The 10,000-nt window shown below is 47.5% G+C and overlaps 1 protein-coding gene across 1 annotated transcript in view; it reads left to right on the top strand.

Moving 5' to 3' along the window:
- The window catches only part of LOC138614843 (nuclear factor 1 A-type-like), a gene marked incomplete at its 5' end in the record, with an annotated part of 35,801 nt that extends 33,449 nt beyond the window's left edge, over positions 1-2,352 (top strand). The window contains one exon of the mRNA XM_069688432.1: positions 1-2,352. This exon is cut by the window's left edge and continues 3,026 nt beyond it.
- Positions 2,353-10,000: the final 7,648 nt, after the last annotated feature.

Here is a 10,000-nt window from a genome sequence, read left to right as displayed (position 1 = left end):
CCTTCTTTCCCTCCTTCCTTTCTTCCTTCCTTCTTTCCCTCCTTCCTTCCTTCCTTCCTTCCTTCCTTCTGACTGATTCTACGTTTTAGTTCTCCGACCTTCTCGTTCCTCCTCCATGTGCCTTCAGCTTCGGTCCGTCCCGACAGATCCAACGTGGAGAGTTTTCCTCGTTTCCTTGATTGGTTTCCTTGATTGGTTTCCTCCACTCTGGAGATTTTGTGGCTAACTGGAATATTACGAAGCGTCCGGCCACACTGCCCCCCCCCCCCCCCACACCTGCAGTGCTGAGCCGAGTCCTCACAGGTGAAATCTACACCAGCTACGATCAGGTCCGTCATCTCCATGGCAACACCGCCAACATTTGGTGAACTGAGCACTCGTCGTGACCTCGCCGAGTTCACGTGACGATGATTTTCTTCACCGCTGAAAATTGACGCCGTAAAGTGAACACAACGTTTCCAGCTGTTGAGCATGTTAGCTAACGTACATGCTAACACCATTTAGCTGCAAAAACACGACGTAACGTTCGCTAACAGTCGCTTAAAGTTTGTTTAAGGTCGTATTGTTCTGAAACTAATTCAGTTTAACAGTTACGCTTTTCTGTTGGAGTGTTTTGGTTTAAGTTAAGTTAGTCATTAGCTCGTTAGCTTAGAGTTAGCGGTCCGAAGCACTCGTTAGCTCATTTTAATTCTTTCTCCAGTCAATCAGGTAAAACTCATAAAACTGAGTTCTGTGAAGACAACGTGCTCATTTCACTAAATTTCGTCTTTTTAACGGAGCGGATTTCATAACCGTCACTTCCCGGTAGATTCGTTGCGTTAACCGTGTTCACGACTTCTACGTTTGTTGCTGCGTTTTTCTGAACAGCAAAAAACTGTTTTCCTTCCACGTCTTCCTGTTTTCATTTCGGGTTCGTTCTTCTTCTTCTTCTGTTCCCAGATATGAATAACGAGGACGTTAAATATGCAATACCTGCTTGCACTCACTTATTTTGTCTTATATTGTTTATATTTTCTTTTCTCTTTACTTTCAACCAAAGTTGGCGTGCACGTGACCGCCGCGGTCGGTCCCTAAAACCGGTGAAGCCCCGCCCTGAAGCCCCGCCCCTGCAGCGCCGCTCAGGGCGTCTGGCTTTCTTTTTCCTAACTTCCTGTTTCGATAATCTATCAGACGGCCGCGATACAACATTCGGCTCTTTCATTTCTTTGCGAGCCTTAAACAAGTCCGACTTCTCCTCCATCACTCAGAAAACAGCTGATTCGGCGTTTTCTGAGGCGACGGCGGGGAAACGAAGCGTTTCCTGTTCGAGCTGCGAGCGTCTCAACGATGGAGTCGTCCCCTCTCGGCGTGTTTTGTCCCGTCTCCGTTCTTGCAGAGCCTTTAGCCACGAGTTGGGCATTAATTATCTGCACTAAATATGAAATGACAAGTTAAAAACTATGAAATAAAAACTAAATAAAAGACTAAATACTGCTTCAGGGCTTAAAGAGAGTGAAGGGAAATAAAAACAAAAAAATTGCACGGACATTTTTTTATAAAGTGTCAAAAAAAACCTCCGTTGTGAAACAGCCGAACATTTAATCAACGACTTCTGGCTGCGTGTTTAAAGAAAACAACGAAATTGCACCATTTTTAAAGAAAGAGAAAATGAAAAAGAGTTTAAAGCAATAGTTGGGCAGCAGTTTGGTTCTGTGGTGAGTTTAGTTCGGTCCGGCGAGACGAGGCAGCGACGCCTGTTTCTATGTTGTATAGTTTTATTAATTACACTGATTTTAAAAGCTGCCCTATTTTATAATGCAGGACTTTTGTAACATTGATTAAATGAGGAAAAACTAGTGTTGTGAATTTTCTGATTGTTTGTATCGAGGCCACATTAATAGAACGGTTTGGTTTGTTTTTCTGGGAACTGGATTCAAGTTGAAAACTTTCCTGTTTCCTTGTTTTCTTGATTTTGTCTTTTATTTGCTTTTGTTCCTTTTTGTATGTATTTAAGAAATTTCCTTTGTTGATGGTAAATCGCATTATTCCTGCACTCAGACCGTGTCGCGTTGCCGTGGCGACGCCGTTGTAAATGATGTTACAGTGTGCTGTATGTTTGTTGAAGGTTATTTGTTGCATCAGTGTTGAAGCTCAAATCTGGTAATTCTGAGGAAAATTGGTAAGAAAAGGAGCGTTTTTTATGCATTTTAAGACTTTTAGTTTTAGGCAGGAGACGATGACATCACAGCTGAAGGATGACATCACAGCTGAAGGATGACATCACAGCTGAAGGATGTTCGACTAGAAACGCATCTCGGCATCTTCTTTTGTGTTCTTCATCCCACGCAGGAAATAAACAGCTTGATTATGCAACATGATTCTTTTTCTTTTCCATCTGTTTCTTTCTTCACTGGATCACCTCCTGCTCCTCCTCCTGCTCCTTCTCCTGCTTACTCTCCTCCTCCTGCTCACTCTGCTCCTGCTCCTCCTGCTCCTCCTCCTCCCGGAGGTCCATCCACTGCTGCTTATCACTGCACCTCCTCCGCCGGTCGAAGGACGCTGCGATCGCAGTTTTTGCTCGTTTCTTTACTTTGAAGTTGTACGAATCGTTTGAGTCGTCCGTTAACGTCCTCGTCACTTCCTGTCTTCCGTTAACGTCCTCGTCACTTCCTGTCTTCCGTTAACGTCCTCGTCACTTCCTGTCTTCCGTTAACGTCCTCGTCACTTCCTGTCTTCCGTTAACGTCCTCGTCACTTCCCGTCCCCCCCCCGGACTTTGGTTCGATCCGCTTCATGATACTTTCATCCATGTTTGGATGCAGAGAAACGAGCAACTGGAGTCGCAGCAGAGCTCGAGTCCTTCCTACCGTCCCAGCTCGCCGGGTGGCTCCACCTCCTCCTCCTCCTCCTCCTCCTCCTCCTCCTTCACCTCCTCCTCCACCCAAAGCATGCTAACACTCACCAGCAGGGGGCGTTTCAAAGACTTCACCCTGAAGCCTGCAGCCTCGGCCGCCCACCCCGACTCTAAAATCCAAAGCATGCCCCCCCCCCCCCCGAGATGAATTCTGCCCCTCCATCAGGAAACAGGGTTGAATGAAGGCACCGCTTTTTACGCGAATGTCTTTGTCGTCTTCATGTTTGTCCAAATTCTCCTGGGCAGTGACCCCTCCCCCCATCCCCATCCCCCCTCCCCCCGTCAGATCGGGGTTAATCAAACGTGAACGGCTTGATGTGACGAGGGGCAGAATCCGTCTCTAATCCGTCCCAGATGAAGTTCTCTGAATCTCGAACTAAAGCGGGACGTAAAGTTCTCGTAGAACGTTCGTACGTGACGGCGAGATCGCAAGTCGTCCGACGCTTCGATCCGCCTCCCGTCGTCGGAGAAGGAGGACGTCCTCCCGTCGTCGGAGAAGGAGGACGTCCTCCCGTCGTCGGAGAAGGAGGACGTCCTCCCGTCGTCGGAGAAGGAGGACGTCCTCCCGTCGTCGGAGAAGAAGTATAAATGACTTCGCTTCGGAGAGATGAAGCGGTCCTAACGCCGAGGCTGGTCGCTGTGGTAACGAACGGCCATCACGGCTTCTCGGCTGACGTATTCATTCATGCCGCTGCGAACGGCGCCGCGTGTTGAACCGAGCCGACGGTCTGAACTTCCCATCATGCATCCTGCCGGCGCGTCACAGCGTCGCAGTCTAATCTGCATGAACTATGCACCGACTAAATACGGCCCCCCCGGCGTCGAGCGGCGCGGCTCACCTGCGAGCCCCCCCGCCCCACGTGGACTTTGGTTCGATCCACTTGGTGAAACTTTCAGCCTCTGCCTTCTCTTCCGGTCGATCCTTCCGTTTCCAGCTTCTGACGGACCGAACGAGTTACACGAAAAACCTGAAAAATAAAAAATAAAAGCAAACCAGCATATTACACGATATATTGAAAAAGATCAAATGTAGTGCCTGTGAAACTGTATTATAATTATAATGCTCTTCTGAACACTGAATACAATAATTGTTTGTAATTGTTGAAATTTCTGACCACCAGTAGCCTTTGCTGTCTGTCAGGACCTCTGATTATAACTACTGTACGATAATCATGAATATAACTGCATGCCTCCATAATCGCCTAGTAAAGCTGTTACCAAGACAACCAGAGAAAAAAAATGACAAAAACCAGATGTTCTGTTCCTGTTTTTGGTTTCTCTTCTGTTTCTGTCCCTCTATGCCTCAAACGTGTCCCACCTCCTCATTTTCATCACTCCACCCTCACACGGGACTCTTGCTCATCATCATCATCGACCTGACGGGTGTTCCACCATGATGACGCACCGGGCGACCGCCGCGGCCTTGCCGGGTTTTAACCCGACAATCTCTCACTAACTTTAAACATCGGCACCCCCCCCTCCTCCTCCTCCTCCTCCCCCCTCCTCCTCCTCCTCCTCCTCCCCCCCCTCCTCCTCCTCGTCCTTCTCCTCCTCCTCCCGGGCATTTTCCTGGAGGAGACCCGATCGATGGCCTCGGCCTTTTACTGCAGCGCTCAGCACTATCCAGGACCGACACCCCCCCCCCCCCCCCCGCCTCCTCCGGCAGGACTTCAAACAAGCTGCCGCTCCTCCAGGATGAGAACAGTTCAGAAGGAGGAGGAGGAAGCAGCACCTGGGAGCCCCCCCCCCCCCCCCCAGGCCAGCTGGGGTCGATCGCCCCGTCTCGCTCACCTCCACTGGCTCCTCTGCCTTCGACTCGCCGCCTGTCGATGCAGCTCGGCTCTTTGAAACCAAACAGTTTCTTCGACTCGCGTCTCTTTCAGGCAGAAAACTTTCTTGATGATCCGACTGTTTCCTTAAAGGACGACGTCGCTGAGTTTACTTTCCCAGAGAGTTTGACGTTCTTTAAAACGCGTTTCATTTAAATCTCCGCCGAGCATCGTTCTGAGAACCGACCGATGGGTTCACCGGTTGGACGTAACGATGTTCAAACCGGTTTCAGAGACAACAGCAAAACGTGAAATAGACACGCTGAGAACGAAACGATGTCAGAATTACTTTAAACCGATGACAGTTCGTACATGATTATAAAGTTGAAGAACTTCGTCTGAATAAAACTGCTCTGAAGTATGAACTGAATAATTTGATTCAAAATTCAATTAAAACTATTCAGACTGTCACCTGCTTTTATTCTGGTGAAATTAAAAGTTCCCTCTTGTCTCCGGGTGTTTCAGTCTTCTGGCTCAGTTTCACTTTTCATCGAACGCTTCGACCTTCGTCTTCGACCTCACGGGATGTTCACTGTTAACGTTCAGCAACGTTTATGGAGGAAGAACCAATTTAATCATCAGAGCGACGACGGGAACCGACGGGAACATTATTCTGGAGGTTTTTATAAGTTTCGTGTCTCGAAAATTTATATTTCAGAAGAAATGAAAGAAAAACGTCACGTGTTCGAAACACGATGCGTAGAAACAGTGACATGGTCCTTTAAAAGAATAGAAGAGAATAGAAGAGAATAGAAGAGAATAGAATAGAAGAGAATAGAATAGAAGAGAAGAGAATAGAAGAGAAGAGAAGAGAAATTGAATCCAGATGTAGAAATTTCCGTTGTGTTAAAATGTTCTTCTCAAATGAAACCAGGGATTCATTTTGTACGACGTTTTTCAAACTGTCCGTCCAGCCATCCGTCGGAGCCGATCATCGATCGGAGCGATCGATCCGATCGCTTTCCAGGAAGCGTCCCTCGTTGCCTTGGCGACGCTGGGAGTCGCCAACTCACGACAATCTCGAGGAAGGAGAGCTTTATTTTTTTCTCGCCCCGGAGCATCACAGCGCCGCCCGGAGCCGTCTGAGTCCCACACTCGTATCCCATCGTTCCCCCTCGCTACCCAGATCACCATGGAAACCAGACGCCGTCCTCACCTGAACTGACTGAAACCTTGTGCCTCTACGACTCTTTTATGGAAGCGGCCGACGTTTTGTGCCGGCTGCTCGCCTCCGTTCAGCGTCCACTAGTTCCATCGTCGTGTCCTCGTCCGTCCGTCTCATCCATTGTCGTGTCCTCGTTTATCGTCGTGTCCTCGTCCATCGTCGTGTCCTCGTCCGTCCGTCTCGTCCATCGCCGTGTCCTCGTCCGTCATCGTGTCCTCGTCCATCCGTCTCGTCCATCATCGTGTCTCTCGTCTTTTCCTTCCTTCTCCTCTCTGTTGTTTGTCCTCTGGTGGACGGATGGTCTCGTCCCTCATTAGTGACTCCATGTCCACAAACTCAATTTACTGGAACCAGATGTGCATTTCTATGCAACAACCACGAAAATAAAGATGCTAAAGCTCTCCGGACGTCTCGGCCTCTTTTATCTGTTTCTGTGTTTCTCAGGAACTTTTCTTTATTCTGAGTAATTAAAGTTGTTGAAGTTACAGATTGTTTCATCTCGGAGTCTCTGAACCTCCAGACGGTTCTCCATGTTTCTTCTTGTTCTTCCTGTCGGATCGAGAGCTGAGATGGTCGGAGGTTCTCCTCGCTGACATCTTTTAATGAACGCACACATTTTAATTTTATTCATTTTAATTTGACAAAATGATTCCAAGATGTTGATGCTGATGAAGATGGTGATGAAGATGCAGAAAGCTCCAGAGAAAGAACCTCCACCAGATCTGATCTGATATCGTTTTGGGTGGATGTTGATGAATGAAGCTCCGTCAGGATGGAGATGATGGTGTTAATCAGCATCTTCTTAATTAAAGACTGAATCATATCATTATGAATCATGAAATAGATTTATTAAAGAAGTAAAGTGTTCAGATGTTTGAAAAGGACCCCCTACCCCCCCAGCCCTCCCCCTTAAAGACTCTGTTGATGTGGTGGTCCCAGAAATCCAGACAGTGAGACCTCCTGCAAACTATCAAATCTGCTGATGTCAGCTGTCCTCGTGTGTGTGTGTGGTGGGGGGGAGAGGGGATGGGGGGGGGGGGTTCCTCTCTCAGGTTTCAGTGGGGGAGACGACCACAGAAGAGTGTGAATAATTCAGCCAGCCGCCAACACCGAGCATCACCTTTCTACAACACACACACACACACACACACACACACACACACACACACACACACACACACACACACACACACACACACACACACACACACACACACACAGCCGTGACCTGATATGCTCCCACAACACACATTAAAAGGCCAGAGGTCGGACTGTGAACTTGAACACGCCCTGCAGACGATGAAGAGGAGAGTCTGTTGATGAAGAGGAGGAGAGTCTGTTTTATTTTATTTTGTTCATGTTTCTACAACACTTTTATCATGTGACTGAACATGTTCACTGTTTCCCTCCTGCAGTACCTCCCCCTCCCCTACCAGGTGTCCTCCCCCACCAGGTGGCCCTCCTACTGGGCCACAATCTTGGCCCAGCACTCTGGTAAGCCCCGCCCTCTGGTCTGTACTTAGCTCCTCCTCCCTGCAGCGACACAGCTTTAAACATCAAAGTCTTTTGAAAAGACATGTCTGTGACTTGTGATCATCTTCCAGCTGAAACCAAACGTTCCTCTTTAAAACCCTGATTTGGGAATGTTTAAATTTTAGCACCGTGTGGGCGGGGCTTCCCGGGTTAATGAGAGCGAGCGGCCCCAGGTGAGGACACATGACTGCAGGCGGTGCTGCGAGCCGTGGAAACCTGCAGCAACACGGAACACGTCTGATCCTCGGAGGCCCGGCGTGTTGCTGCAGAGGTCACGTGACCCGTTGAATATGTCCACTGTCACACCTGAACGACGTCAACGCGGTGAAACCACTTCCTGTTTTCATCACTCATCGTTGTTCTGCAGCCTCAGTTCATGTCTGACAATGACCAGAACCAGAGCTCAGGAAGTACTGGAGTCTATTCGGAAGTCCAACCCGGACATCCCGACCCGGAGGGTCCGACTGGTTGTCGGTTCTTTAAAGTTCAAACTTTCCCATTCAGAGTTAAAATTCCTCTCCGGCTGCAACGCCTTTATACATTCTCATTAAGCCGCGGTAACCACGGTGACACCGCCGTAACGAAGGACCACGAACACGCCCCCACCTCCTCCCTCCAGTTCCCCCTCAGCCATAATGAAAGACCAATTAGAGAAAAGGATTAAGGCGCTACACGCCCACGCACAAATTAGCATTAATCAAAGAGTGAGTGTGTGTGTGTGTGTGTGTGTGTGTGTGTGTGTGTGTGTGTGTGTGTGTGTGTGTGTGTGTGTGTGTGTGTGTGTTTCCACAGTGAATAGTGATGAGCTCCAGGCTCAGTGTGAAGTCGTATAATTGCTGCTGGTGTTTCTGATCAATACCACACCCACCGCCGGGCTCAGCCAATGGGAGCAGGCTTCCAGCAAGTATGTGTGTGTGTGTGTGTGTGTGTGTGTGTGTGTGTGTGTGTGTGTGTGTGTGTGTGTGTGTGTGTGTGTGTGTGTGTGTGTGTGTGTGTGTGTGTGTGTGGTGATCAATGCATTGCTTCTTTCCACAGTGATAATAAAAATTCAGACTCATGCGACAGTCTGAGTTGTTCCAAACAGAATAACAACTTTTTTCTCTGCAGCAGATTCAGATTCACCGAACAAAGAACTTTATCAAAGTCTGTCACACCTGTTCAACCAGTCTAAACCAATCTAAACCAGTCTAAAACCATTCTAAACCAGTCTAAAACATTATAAAACCAGTCTAAAACCATTCTGAACCAGTCTAAAACCATTATAAACCTGTCTAAAACCATTTTAAACCAGTCTAAAACCATTATAAACCCATCTAAAACCATTATAAACCAGTCTAACACCAGTCTAAAACCATTCTAAAACCATTCTAAACCAGTCTAAAACCATTCTAAAACCATTCTAAACCAGTCTAAAACCATTCTAAAACCATTCTAAACCAGTCTAAAACATTATAAAAACCAGTCTAAAACCATTCTAAACCAGTCTAAAACTAGTCTAAAATCATTATAAAACCATCTAAAACCATTTTAAACCAGTCTAAAACCATTATAAACCAGTCTAACACCAGTCTAAAACCATTCTAAAACCATTCTAAACCAGTCTAAAACCATTCTAAAACCATTCTAAACCAGTCTAAAACATTATAAAACCAGTCTAAAACCATTCTAAACCAGTCTAAAACATTATAAAACCAGTCTAAAACCATTCTAAACCAGTCTAAAACCAGTCTAAAACCATTATAAACCAGTCTAAAACCATTTTAAACCAGTCTAAAACCATTATAAACCAGTCTAACACCAGTCTAAAACCATTCTAAAACCATTCTAAACCAGTCTAAAACCATTCTAAAACCATTCTAAACCAGTCTAAAACCAGTCTAAAACCATTCTAAACCAGTCTAAAACCCATTATAAACCAGTCTAAAACCAGTCTAAAACCATTATAAACCAGTCTAGACCAGTCTAATCTCATGTGATGAAGGTGCTGGAGAGGCTGGTCTTGGCCCACCTCAGGCTGCTGGTGAAATCTTCTCTGGACCCTCTACAATTTGCGTACCAGCCTCATGTGGGAGTGGACGACGCCATCATCTACCTGCTGCAACGAGCTCAGTCTCACCTGGATGGAACCGGTGACTCTGTGAGAATCACTTTCTTTGATTTCTCCGGTGCATTCAACACCATCCAACCACTGCTGCTGAGTGAGAAGCTGCGGGTGGTGGGGGGGTGGACACGTCCACCGTCTCCTGGATCACTGACTACCTGACAGGCAGACCACAGTTTGTCCGTCTGGGCAGTGTTCTGTCTGATACGGTGGTCAGTGGTACTGGAGCTCCTCAGGGAACTGTTCTGTCTCCTTCCTGTTCACCTTCTACACCACTGACTTCCAGAACAACTCAGAGTCAAGACATCTGCAGAAGTTCTCTGATGACTCTGCAGTGGTCGGATGTATAAGGGATGGACGGGAGGAGGAGTACAGGGCAGTAGTGGAGGACTTTGTGGAGTGGGCGGGACGGAATCACCTGCTCCTGAACGTGGCCAAGGCCAGAGAGATGGTGGTCGACTTCAGGAGGAAGACGACGGC

Source organism: Brachyistius frenatus, unplaced genomic scaffold, assembly GCF_029030835.1.
Source record: "Brachyistius frenatus isolate BFR_SWC_R1_liver_20210118 unplaced genomic scaffold, ASM2903083v1 Contig_590, whole genome shotgun sequence".
Classification (NCBI taxonomy): Eukaryota; Metazoa; Chordata; class Actinopteri; family Embiotocidae; genus Brachyistius; species Brachyistius frenatus.
The sequence above is the reverse complement of the archived record's forward strand: the minus strand, read 5'-3'. Positions and strand labels throughout refer to the sequence as shown.